Raw genomic sequence first — 12,879 nt, 5'->3', positions numbered from 1 at the left:
ATTCCTACTAACCTCTTTCAGTTTCATTACAGTTTGAGTGAAGACATTCAATCCCGTTCCTCTTACAGTTTTTGATTCAGTCTGAGTGAAGATGTGAAATTCAAAACCTCTCAGGAGATTTAAGTGTTTAAGTGTTGGTACCATTGCTTTCCTAACTGAGGAGCGTTGGTAGGTTTTTTCAGGCCTTTTTGTTTTGTTTTGTTTTCATCTAATGGTTAAGCGACCCCCGCCCACCAATGTATCAACCCAACAGATACTCCGTAGATGTTTATTCATACCCATCTGCATCACTTGTATAATTAACTCTCTATTCTCTGAGAAGCAGCGTGGCTCAATGGAAAGAGCATGGGCTTTGGAGTCAGAGGCCTTGGGTTCAAATCCCAACTCCGCCAATTGTCAGCTGTGTCGCCTTGGGCAAGTCACTTAGCTTCTCTGTGCCTTAGTTAACTCATCTGTAAAATGGGGATTAAGACTGTGAGCCCCATGCGGGACAATCTGATCACCTTGTATCCTCCCCAGCTCTTAGAACAGTGCTTTGCACATAGTAAGTGCTAAACAAATCCCATCATTATTATTATTATTATTCAAATATTTATTCTGATTTCTCTGCTAGTAATGTTCCCAAGCGCTTAGTACAGTGATCTGCACACAGTAAGCACTCAATAAATACGATTGAATGAATTAATTAATTAATAGGCCTGGCACCCCCGTTAGAGCCAGGACTAAGTCACCTGTCTGTTGTACCTTCTCAAGTGCTTAATGATAACAATTTATAGAGCACTTAATATGTGTCAAATACTATCTAAGTGCCAGGGGAGATGCAAACCGATCCGTGCTTAGTCAGAGGTATCGCTACAAAATTTAATTAGATAATGGTCAATCTATTCATCATAGAGAGTGATTACTCTCTGGAATGTTAGAACAAGATGTATTTTGGGGCAAATAGGGTGAGAAAAAAAGCACTCTGAAAATTAAGTGGTTTTGCTATCCTTAATGAGACTGAACTTTAGCCTTGTATGAGTGTTTGGCTGAAGCAACTGGCTTGTTCCAGGCTGTTCCACGTGGTTCCTACAAAACTGGAATCCTAATATTTATTCCCTGACAAAGCAGGCACTGATTTTGGTTCTTAATGTTGATCAGAATATCTTCTCAGTCTCTCATCTTCTGGGTTTGCAAAGAGTCACTCCTGACATGACATATTAGAGAGAAGCAGTGTGGCTTCGTAGAAAGAGCAAGGTCATGGGTTCTAATCTAAGCTCTGCTGCTTGTCAGCAGTGTAACTTTGGGCAAGTCATTTAAAACAGCAATAATAATAATGATGGTATTTGTCACTTCTCAGTGCCTCAGTTACCTTATCTGTAAATAGGGTATTAAGACTGTGAGCCCCACGTAGGACAACCCGATGACCTTTTATCCAACCTTGTATCTATCTACCTCGTAGAGAAGCAACTTGGCTCAGTTTAAAATGCACGGGCTTGAGTGTCAGGTGTCATGGGTTCTAATCCCAGCTCTGCCACTTGTCAGCTGTGTGACTTTGGACAAGTCACATGACTTCTCTGTGGCTCAGTTACCCCATCTGTAAAATGGGGATTAGACTGTGAGACCCACGTGGAACAACCTAATTACCTTGTATCCCCCCAGTGCTTAGAACAGTGCTTAGCATATAGTAAGCACTTAACAAATGCCATTATTATTACTATTATTATTATTACCCCAGCACTTAGAATAATGCTTGGCACATAGTAAGTGCTAAACAAATACCATCATTATTATTATTATTATATACCTCTTTGTTTTGTTTTTTTTTTTTGGAGGAGGACATGTATTAGCTAAGTACTCACTATGTACCAAACACTGTGCTATGCTCTGGGACAGATACAAACACACTTCAGATCCAGTACTTGTCCCGCATTGGGCTCGCAGTCTGAGTAGGAGGAAGAATAGGTATTTATTCCCCATTTTATAGATGAGGAAACTGAGGCTCAAAAAAGCCAAGTGATTTATCCAAGGTAACATAGCAGACAAGTGCCAGAGCTGAGATTCGAACCCAGGTCTCAGCTCTGCGATCTTTTCACTAGGCCACATTCTTTCCCCAGACCGACCATTGCTATTCCACATTGTTTGTGTGGGACTACATAAAACATTTCTTCTGACTCCTCCGCTTGCGGTTTTAGCTTGTGATTGTTCCATCTCAGCAGCAATTTGGGTAACCTTTAGTCATCCATTTCTTGGCACATTCCAGCCAAGAAGACGGTGTTATGTTATGAGAAGCATTGTTGCGATGCTTTAGCCTGATTCTCTTCTGGTAATCTATGATTTATGACCCTATTTTCCAGCAGACCCGAGAGAAAACAGTGTCAGCTCTATAGACACTAAAAGAAGCATCACAACCAAAGAAAAAATCTTTTCTGTGGCTAGTGTGGCCAGGCCTGCGGACCCCACAGTGGTCTTTTCAGTCACACACGCACTCAATCAATGTCAGTCATATTTATTGAGCACTTACTATAATAATAATAATATTGATAGTATATGTTAAGCACTTACTATGTGCCAAGCACTGTTCTAAGAGTTGGGGGAGATACAAGGTAATCAGGCTGTCCCATGTGGGGCTCACAGTCTTCATCCCCTTTTTCCAGACGAGGGAACTGAGGCACAGAGAAGTGAAGTGACTTGCCCAAAGTCATACAGCTAAGTGGCAGAGCCTGGATTAGAACCCGTGACCTCTGACTCCCAAGCCCGGGCTCTTTCCACTGAGCCACGCTGCTTCTCCATGCTGCAGAGCACTGTACAAAGTGCTTGGGAGAGTACAATATAACTGACACATTCCCTTCCCACAGCGGGCTTACAATCTAGAGGAGGAGACACACATTGATAGAAATAAATAATATTAGAGATTTGTACATACGTGCTGCGGGGCTGGGTGGGGAGATGAATAAAGGGAGTGCTTAGTACAGTGCTCTGCACACAGTAAGCGCTCAATAAATATGATTGAATGAATGAATGAACCCAAAAAGGTGTGGGAGAAGAAGGAAGCAGGGCTCAGTCAGGGAAGGCCTCTTGGAGGAGATGTCCTTCCAATAAGGCTTTGAAGAAGGGGAGAGTCATTGTCTGTTGTCTTTTAGACTGTGAGCCCACTGTTGGGTAGGGACTGTCTGTATATGTTGCCAATTTGTACTTCTCAAGCGCTTAGTACAGTGCTCTGCACATAGTAAGCGCTCAATAAATACGATTGATGATGATATGAGGAGGGAGGGCGTTCCAGACCAGAGGCAGGATGTGGGAGAGAGGTTGGCGGTGAGATAGATGAGACGGAGCGACAGTGAGAAGTTTGGCATTAGAGGAGTGAAGTTTGCGGACTGGGTGATAGTAGGAGGGTAGCGAGGTGAGATAGGGGGAGGCAAGGGGATTGATTGCTTTGAAGCCGATGGTGAGGAGTTCCTGTTTGATGTGGAGGTGGGCGTACAACCATTGGGGGTTCTTGAGGAGTGGGGAAATGTGGCCTGACAATTGTTTTCTAGAAAAATGATCTGGGCAGCAGTGTGAAGTGGAGCCTGGAGTTGGGAGAAACAAGAGGCACTCTTAGGTGAACTCCCGCATTCAAATAAAGAAGAATAACTCTAGGTTTGCTGTTTTGTAACAGTGATAGTAGTTGAATTTGAGCACCAACTTGGTGTTGTACACTGTCCTAGATACTTGGGAAGTATAGAATGATAATGTGATTCATTCCCTGCTCACAAGGAGCTTACACTCTCCTTTTAAATGGAGGCACTTAAGTGGAATTAAGTGGAGACAAAGATGACGATGAATATGCTCTGATGTCTGTGGTTAGCTCTATTCTCCACTCTCTAGTAGGTTTAATAATTAATAAAGACATAATAATAATTGTGGTATCTGTTAAGCACTTGCTATGTGCCAAGCACTGTTCTAAACACCAGGGTAGATACAAGATAATGAGTTTGGACACAGTCCCTGCCCCACTTGGCCTTCACAATCTAAGTAGGAGGGAGTAGGATTTAATCCCCATTTTACAGATGAAGAAACTGAGGCACAGAGCAGTTAAGTGACTTGCCCAGTGTCACACACAGCAGACAAGTGCCAGGGTTGGGATTAGACTCCAGTGACTGACTTCAGGACAGTGCTGTTTCTACTAGGCCATGCTGCTTCCCAAGCTTCCGCTTGGTTTGATATGAAGTTTCATACCATTAAAGGTATTATCCTCTTTTCAGGCTCTTTGGATGTGTGTATCAGTGCTTTATTGGGCATTGAGCTATCCATATAGCAGAATTCAGATTTTTAGATTTATGTGCTCGTCAAGTTTTGGTTTTTTTTCTGTAGCTTGCATTTTCTAGGAGCAGACTGGAACACAATAGAAGTTGACACTTCTTGACAAGTTCTATAAAGTGGATTATAAACCTCTTTAATGCTCTTGCACTGTGCTTTAAAGTACAGTCATTAGAGAATAATAGCTCCTGGTAGATTAAGGGGCATTTGTTAATGTTCATAGCCTGTCAAGTTTGGTTTCCCAGAGGAAAACTACCTTAACAACCTCTTGTCGTGGTAGCAAGCATGGCTGATCTATAGTCTTGGAAAATGGGAAAAGTCTGAATGCCAATCATAGAAAAGTAATCCACCTAATAATAATGATAATTATGGTACTTGTTAAACACTTCCGATGTACTAAGTGCTGCGGTGGATATGAGCAAATCGGGTTGGATGCAGTCCCTGTCCCATGTGGGGCTCACAGTTTCAATCCCCATTTTACAGATGAGGTAACTGAGGCCCAGAGAAGTGAAGTAATTTGCCCAAGGTCACACAGCAGACGTGTGGTGGAGCCGGGTTTAGAACCCATGACCTTCTGATTCCCAGGTCCAGGTTCAGTGCTGTTTCACTATGTAGCTTAACTTCCACAATAGTGTGTGATACCTTCTTCCTGATGTTTGAATATATTTTATTTATACTAAATATTTCAGAACGAACAAAGCATTGAGCATATTGCCATTGCCAGTTTTGAAAACCCCCCTCTAAGCATCTTTTAAAATACCCTTTAATTCCGATGCAAGTTCCTGGTTATTCTTTAGGAGTTCTGTTCTCTGGTTTTCAGTTGTCTACATCTTGGCAGTATCTTCAAACTTATCACACAGTTAACCTTCTTTTTTGATAGCTGTACCTGCTCTCAGTTCTCCCTCGAAAGCAGAATACCTTGTCAAGTGTTTTGAAAAATCTTCCACAATTGCAGAACCTAGGCAAAGGACTGACTGTTTTTATGGAAAGAAGAAGAAGAAAATTGGAGAGAAACTTGGGTCGTCGTGTATTACCTGAGGTTGATAAACACAGATAGATAAGGTCTAAGGAACTTCTGAGTTTCTCTCCCGCGTGTAATGCTTTGGATTCACATGAATGATTGGGTTCACACTGGGAGGAAATGAAGCCCTAACACAGCCTGGCATGAAAATATCCTGGAATGTACCTTAATGAACCATAAAATTTGTGGAACATTTCTCTGAAATTGAAAAATCATGCACTTGCCCAGATCAAATTGTAGAGATGGCAAGAAATAGCACCCCAGATCCCGGTGTGTACTTTTTAAAGTGAAAGCAATTTCTTGGTATTTTTCAGGTCTGATGGAGGACAGAAGCGGGACTCATCCCATTCAATGTACTTTATGTGCTTAGGGGTGGGAACTGATTTCAGGAATATTCTTCCAGCCCCATTCCAACACATGATGTATGTTATGGAAAGTTGGAGTGGAATTCACAGCACAGCAGAGAGCAATCTCTCATATACACTGGGTGGAAAAAATAGTCCATATGTAATTGTTTTAAATATTCAATAATGAGGCAATTGACAGTGAAATAACCTGAAAACCACTAGGGTGATTGAAAAGGCCAATTGCGATGAACAGACCCAAATATGCATATTATAATAATAATGGTATTTGTTAAGCACTTACTAGGTGTCCAGCACTGTCCTAAGCGCTGGAGTAGATATGAGCTAATCAGATCCCTGATGGGGCTCACAGTCATAATCCCCATTTTACAGATGAGGTAACTGAGGCACAGAGAAGTGAAGTGACTTGTCCAAGGTCACACAGCAGACAAGTGACAGAGCTGGAGTTAGATCCCAGGTCTTTCTGATTCCCAGGCCCATACTCTGTCCACAGATTGTCCCCAAGGGACAGTAAAGATTGTCTTTCCGTGATTGATTGGCTCGCTAATGCCCAAACTGGTAGGAGATTCATCCTCACATGCACCTCTGTCCCTCGACACGATCCCTTCTTTGTTGCCAACGTAAGTTTCTAGCAGACCTCGTTCTGCCGTTGTCCTTCTATAAATATAAGACCCTAATCTTGAATCTCACAGGACTCAAGCTGTCTAAACACAGACTGCTTCCCCTAAGGCAGAGAAATACGGATACAAACTCCACAGTACACAATTACGAGTTGTGTTAGTGCATACCTTCGCATGTCCCACTGTCCTTATTGGTATTTCCCAGTGACGATCTGGCCCAACTCACAGCCTAGCTACATTTCCCCAGTCAATCAATCAATTAATGGTATTTATTGAGTGTCTCCTAGGTGTAGAGCACTGTACTTGGAGAATAATAATAATAATAATAATAATAATAATAATAATAATAATAATAATAATAATGATGGTATTTGTTAAGCGCTTACTATGTACAAAGCACTCTTAGAAGCAGCGTGGCTCAGTGGAAAGAGCACAGACTTTGGAGTCAGAGGTCATGGGTTCAAATGCCGCCTCCGCCAACTGTCAGCTGTGTGACCTTGGGCAAATCACTTAACTTCTCTGGGCTTCAGTTACCGCGTCTGTAAAATGAGGATTAAGACTGTGAGCCCCCTGTGGGACAACCTGATCACCTTGTAACCTCCCCAGCACTTAGAACAGTTATACAGGCTTTGGAGTCAGAGGTCATGGGTTCAAATCCTGGCTCCAATTGTCAGCTGTGTGACCTTGGGCAAGTCACTTCACTTCTCTGGCCCTCAGTTCCCTCATCTGGAAAATGGGGATGAAGACTGTGAGCCCCCCGTGGGACAACCTGATCACCTTGTAACCTCCCCAGTGCTTAGAACAGTGCTTTGCACGTAGTAAGTGCTTAATAAATGCTATCATGATGATGTTGATGATCAGTAAATTTTGGGGAAGTCACACTGCTCTCTGAATTGAGAAGGAATTGATTTATGTGTATTATTTTATTATTAACAATGATTAATAATAATGATACTATTACTAGAGAAGCAGCGTGGCTCAGTGAAAAGAGTGTGGGCTTGGGAGTCAGAGGTCATGGGTTCGAATTCCTGCTCCGCCACTTGTCAGCTGTGTGACCTTGGGCAAGCCACTTAACTTTTCTGTGCCTCAGTTACCTCATCTGTCAAATGGGGATGAAGACTCTGAGCCCCACGTAGGACAACCTGATCACCTTGTATCCCCCCAAGTGCTTAGAACAGTGCTTTGCACACAGTAAGCACTTAACAAATACCATTATTATTATTATTATCATTGCTACTACTCATGGTAATCATAAATGCTTACTGTGTACTTGCCAAGAACTGAGTTTATCAGATTAGACACTGTGCCTGTTCTACATAGCACTTATAGTCTAAGCGGGAGGAAGAAGAATTTTTATAGACGTTTTGCAGATGAGGAAACTGAAGTTCAGAGAAGTGACTTGTCCAAGGTCACACAGCAGACAAGTGATAGCCCTTTTAGTCCTGGATCTGCTACTTACCTTTTATGTGACCTCGAGCAAGTGACTTAACTTCTCTGTGCCTCAGTTACTTCGTCTGTAAAATGAGGACTGTGACTGTGAGCTCGTGTGTGACATGGGCTGCATCAAACTTGATTATCTTGTTTCTAGCCCAGTACTTAGTACAGTGCCAGTCACATAGTAAGTGCTTAACAAATAAAGAAAAAAATAGTCTCATGCCATTTCATTCATTCATTTATTCATTCAATCATATTTATTGAGCACTTACTGTGTGCAGAGCACTGCACTAAGCGCTTGGGAAGTACAAGTTGGCAACATATTTTCAGTAAGCCAGGGTTTATAGAAATTTACACACCTGAGCAAGTCTGAACCTTCCACTTGAACACACCTTGAATACATCTTAGCCAGTAATTGAAAAATATTTGATTGAATTCCTCACAGATCGGGATTGTGTCCCCTACATTTGATGTTTGCAATGCAGTAGGTGCTTGATAAATACTGATGACTGCATTTATCAAGATGTTGGATTTGCTCAGAAACACAAAAGTTGCAATTGGAACCTGAAAAATAGTGTGCGGGCTATATTAAAAAAAAAAACAACAACAAGTTTATCAATACCTAGTAGTAGTAGCAGTAACAATAGTGGTAGTGATAGCTCACACTTACTGGGGTGCACTATAATATTTGCATGGAGAATGAAGAATAACAAAGTGACATGTTTTCTGCCCGCAGGGAGTTTGCATTCTAAAAAGGAGACTAGCATAAAAGGATTTACTACCAGAGAATTGAAGCATAAATAAAAGGGACATATATGCCTGTGTGGATATAAACATACACATCACAATCCTTTGTACTCTAGGAATGCTTAATCAATAATTACTGATTGGAAGGTGGAGTTAACTTCAATATCAATTAAATCCGACTCTCTGGTTTACAGTTCCCAACAAAACATTTCCACAACTCCCATTTCAGCTCCTAAAATGCTCAGAGGCATGTCTGTTTTTCAGCTGTAGTTCCTGGTTATTTTTGGTTTGACCTGACCATTTTTTGAAATGCCCATGCAACCCTTCTATTCATTCTTATTTTTTTTTTTAGAATTCTCCCCTTTCTATTCCCATGGCTTCTGAACTCTTTTTTTTTTTACGGTTTGCCCAATAAAGGTTTGAAATCTGTATCTTTGGAAATCTATTTAGAAACATCGAACTAGAATGGACAAAGGAGTCACCTGCCTGGGGACAGAGGACTTAGTCAGATGATCTGCTGATGTCGGCTTCAGCTCTGGAATTTAAATTCAATTTTTGTGATGTAAATCGCGAAATAGAGAGAATGTGCTATGTTGTAAAGTTGGTTCAGCTGGTGAAGGGGGATACAATCTCTACATAAATACTTGCCTCTCACTGCCAAACAGCAAATTCATTCATCGCAATAAGCAACTATGACATTTGTTAAGTGTTTTCCACGTGCCACAGACTGTATTAAAGCATGGAGTGGATACAAGATAATCAGGTTAAACACAGTTCCAGTCCCACAGAAGGCTCACAGTAGGACAAAGAATAGGTATCCAGTCCTCATTTTACAGATGAGGAAATCGAAGCACAGAAAAGTGATTTGCCCAAGATCACACAGCAAACAAGTGGCAGATCTGGGATTAATAATCATAATAATAATATTAATCATTGTGGTATTTGTAAAGCGCTTCCTATCGCCAGGCACTTTATTAAACACTGGGGTGGTTGCGAGCAACCCAGACCTCCTGACTCCTAGAATCCTGACCTTCCCAGTAGGCCATGTTGATTCCCAATCATCTCCAGAGTACACTAGTGTTGTTACCCTTAATTTGATCGTATTTATTGAGCACTTACTGTGTGCAAAGCACTGTACTAAGTGCTTGTGAGAGCACAATATGTAATCCCATGCAGAAGGGTGCTGAGTAGATTCTGGCTGCGCTTCCTGACTTTATGCCTGTATGAAGAAAAATACTCTTTAATAATAAAAGGAAAACTCATTGAAACATTTAAAACCTTAAATTGGACCAACTCTACAACAAAAAATAGTAAATCCTCCAGTACTACATTCATTCACTCAATCATATTTATTGAGCACTTACTGTGTGCAGAGCACTGTACTAAGTGCTTGTGAGAGCACAATATGTAATCCCATGCAGAAGGGTGCTGAGTAGATTCTGTCTGCACTTCCTGACTTTATGCCTGTATGAAGAAAAATACTCTTTAATGATAAAAGAAAAACTGATTGAAACATTTAAAACCTTAAATTGGACCAACTCTACAACATGAAATGGTAAATCCTCCAGTACTACATTCATTCATTCAATTGTATTTATTGAGCACTTACTGTGTGCAGAGCACTGTACTAAGTGCTTGTGAGAGTACAATATGTAATCCCATGCAGAAGGGTGCTGAGTAGATTCTGTCTGCACTTCCTGACTTTATACCTGTATGAAGAAAAATACTCTTTAATAATAAAAGGAAAACTCATTGAAACATTTAAAACCTTAAATTGGACCAACTCTACAGCATGAAATAGTAAATCCTCCAGAACTACATTCATTCATTCAATTGTATTTATTGAGCACTTACTGTGTGCAGAGCACTGTACTAAGCACTTGGGAAGTACAATTTGGCAACATGTAGAGACAATCCCTACCCAACAACGGGTACGTGGTGAATAGTTTGGTGTGTATTTGTTCTCAAATTTGTACCTCCAGAGATTTCCTTAAAAGAGAATGTAACACTAAAGCTTGGATTATGGTTAAGTCTTTCATTTCTAGGAAACCATTGTAACATAATGTAATGAAATAGCGGCAGATAAAGGGCTAACTGCAGCATTGCCATTTTTGTGCTTAATTTCTTTCAGCGTTGAATTCAGTTTTTTATTTAGCATTCTCATTTTAGTAAGAGCACAGCCAAATCCCGTTTTTATTAATGATAATAATAATAATAATATTTATGGTATTTGTTAAGTGCTTATCATGTGCCAAGCACTGTTCTAAGTGCTGGGGTAGATAGAAGGTAACCAGGTTGTCCCAGGTGGGGCTCACAGTCATAATCCCCATTTTACAGATGAGGGAACTGAGGCGCAGAGAAGTGAAGTGACTTGCCCAAGTCACACAGCAGACAAGTGGTGGAGCGGGGATTAGAACCCATGACCTCTGACTCCCGAGCCCGTGACATTAAGTTTTGTCTTTCAGACCTTATAGATCCTTCTGAGAATGGTTTTGTTGGCGTACCTGATTAACTCCCATAGTCTAATATTGCAGGACTCCAAGATACGGCTGGATTTTTTATCTGTGGAGAAGAATATTATTTCTTTCCCAGTCATTTCTAGGAAGTAGTATCTTTTTCATTATAAATTAGTTATTTATTGTAATGTCTGTCTCCTACTCTTGACTGGAAGCTCGTTATAGGCAGGGAATGTGTCTGGTACTTCTGTTGTACTGTACTCTCCCAAGTGCTTAGTACAATGCTGTGGACACAGTTGTTGTTGTTGTCTTATGTTGTCGAGTCGTGTCCGACCTGTAGCGATGCCATGGACACATCTCTTCCAGAATGCTCCACCTCCATCTGCATTCGTTCTGATAGTGGACACTGTAATGCTCAATAAATACCATTTAAAAACTTTTTAAACCTTTAAGTGCTGTGGGACTTAGGGTGGGGTGAATATCAATCACCCCACCCTAACCTTAATTTACTACTCTATTTATTTTACTTGTACATATTTACTACTCTGTGCATCTAGCTTTATTTCTATTTATTCTGATGACACCTGCCCACATGTTTTGTTTTGTCTGTCTCCCCCTTCTAGACTGTGAGCCCACAGTTGGGTAGGGACTGTCTCTATATGTTGCCAACTTGCACTTCCCAAGTGCTTAGTACAGTGCTCTGCACACAGTAAGTGCTCAATCAATACAATTGAATGAATGAATCAATCAATTGCTTAAAGGGTACAGAAAAAAGGGCAGAGTCGATGCAGAAGGGAGAGGAAGTAGGGGAAATGAGGGCTTAGCTGAGCGCTTAGCTCTTGGAGGAGAGGATAACAATAATAACTGTGGTAGCTGTTAAGCACTTACTATGTGCCTGCCACTGAACTAAGGTGAATACAAGCAAATGGTGTTGGAAACGGACCCTGTCCCACTTGGGGATGATAGTCTAAATCTCCATTTTGCAGATGAGGCAACTGAGACACAGAAAAGTTAAATGAGTTGCCCAAGCTGAGACAGAAGACAAGTGGCAGAGGCTGGATTAGAACCCAGGTCTTTCTGGGTTCAAGGTGTTGTGATTTTAATAAGGCTTTGATGGTGGTGAGAGTGGCCATATGTGTCAGATGGCAGGGGATGGAACTCCAGGCCAGAGCAAGGATGTGGGAAGCAGCGTGGCTCAGTGGAAAGAGCCCGGGCTTTGGAGTCAGAGGTCATGGGTTCAAATTCCGGCTCTGCCACTTGTCAGCTGTGTGACTTTGGGCAAGTCACTTCACTTCTCTGGGCCTCGGTTACCTTATCTGTAAAATGGGCATTAAGACTGTGAGCCCTCCGTGGGACAACCTGATCACCTTGTAACCTCCCTAGCGCTTAGAACAGTGCCTTGCACATAGTGAGCACTTAATAAATTTCGTACTTATTATTATTATTATGTGGGGAAGGAATCAGTTGTGTAAAAGTTGAGAATGAGAAACAGTGAGCAGGTAAGGAAGAAAGAAAAGACAAACGAAAAGTGTGCAAGTGCTCAATAAAGCAGAAAAAAAGCAAATGAAGAGTAGAGCCTTTTACCATGGAAATTAGAATCCAGGTGCTCTCCTGTTTTTATTCCTTTCTGCTATCCTGCTTTTCCTAAAATTTTAATCTCAGGTCGGCCGTTGCTATCTCTTTCTCTGTTCTCTGTTTTCCCAGTATTCTGCGTTTTCAATTACTTGGCCCAGGCAGACAAAAACAGTCATCTTCCTACCCAACTATACTGCAGGGTTGATTTGGGACTGTGATCACAATGAGTAATCTAAATTTGGTTTAGCCCCTTGCGAAAAAAAGCTGTTTGGTTCTGGAGATTCTCAGCCAGATGGCTTTGGTGATTTCTCTATGCGCTTGGTTTTCCTCTCACCTCTTTCTTCTGGTCCCAATGGCCCTTTCTCATTACCCTTTCAGAA

General features: G+C 41.4%; 1 protein-coding gene across 1 annotated transcript in view; it reads left to right on the top strand.

The window, feature by feature from the left end:
• The window catches only part of SNTG2 (syntrophin gamma 2), a 161,703-nt gene that overhangs the window by 111,264 nt on the left and 37,560 nt on the right, over positions 1–12,879 (top strand). The window lies entirely within an intron of this gene.

The sequence above is a fragment of the Tachyglossus aculeatus genome, chromosome X1 (genome assembly GCF_015852505.1).
Source record: "Tachyglossus aculeatus isolate mTacAcu1 chromosome X1, mTacAcu1.pri, whole genome shotgun sequence".
Classification (NCBI taxonomy): Eukaryota; Metazoa; Chordata; class Mammalia; order Monotremata; family Tachyglossidae; genus Tachyglossus; species Tachyglossus aculeatus.
The sequence above is the reverse complement of the archived record's forward strand: the minus strand, read 5'-3'. Positions and strand labels throughout refer to the sequence as shown.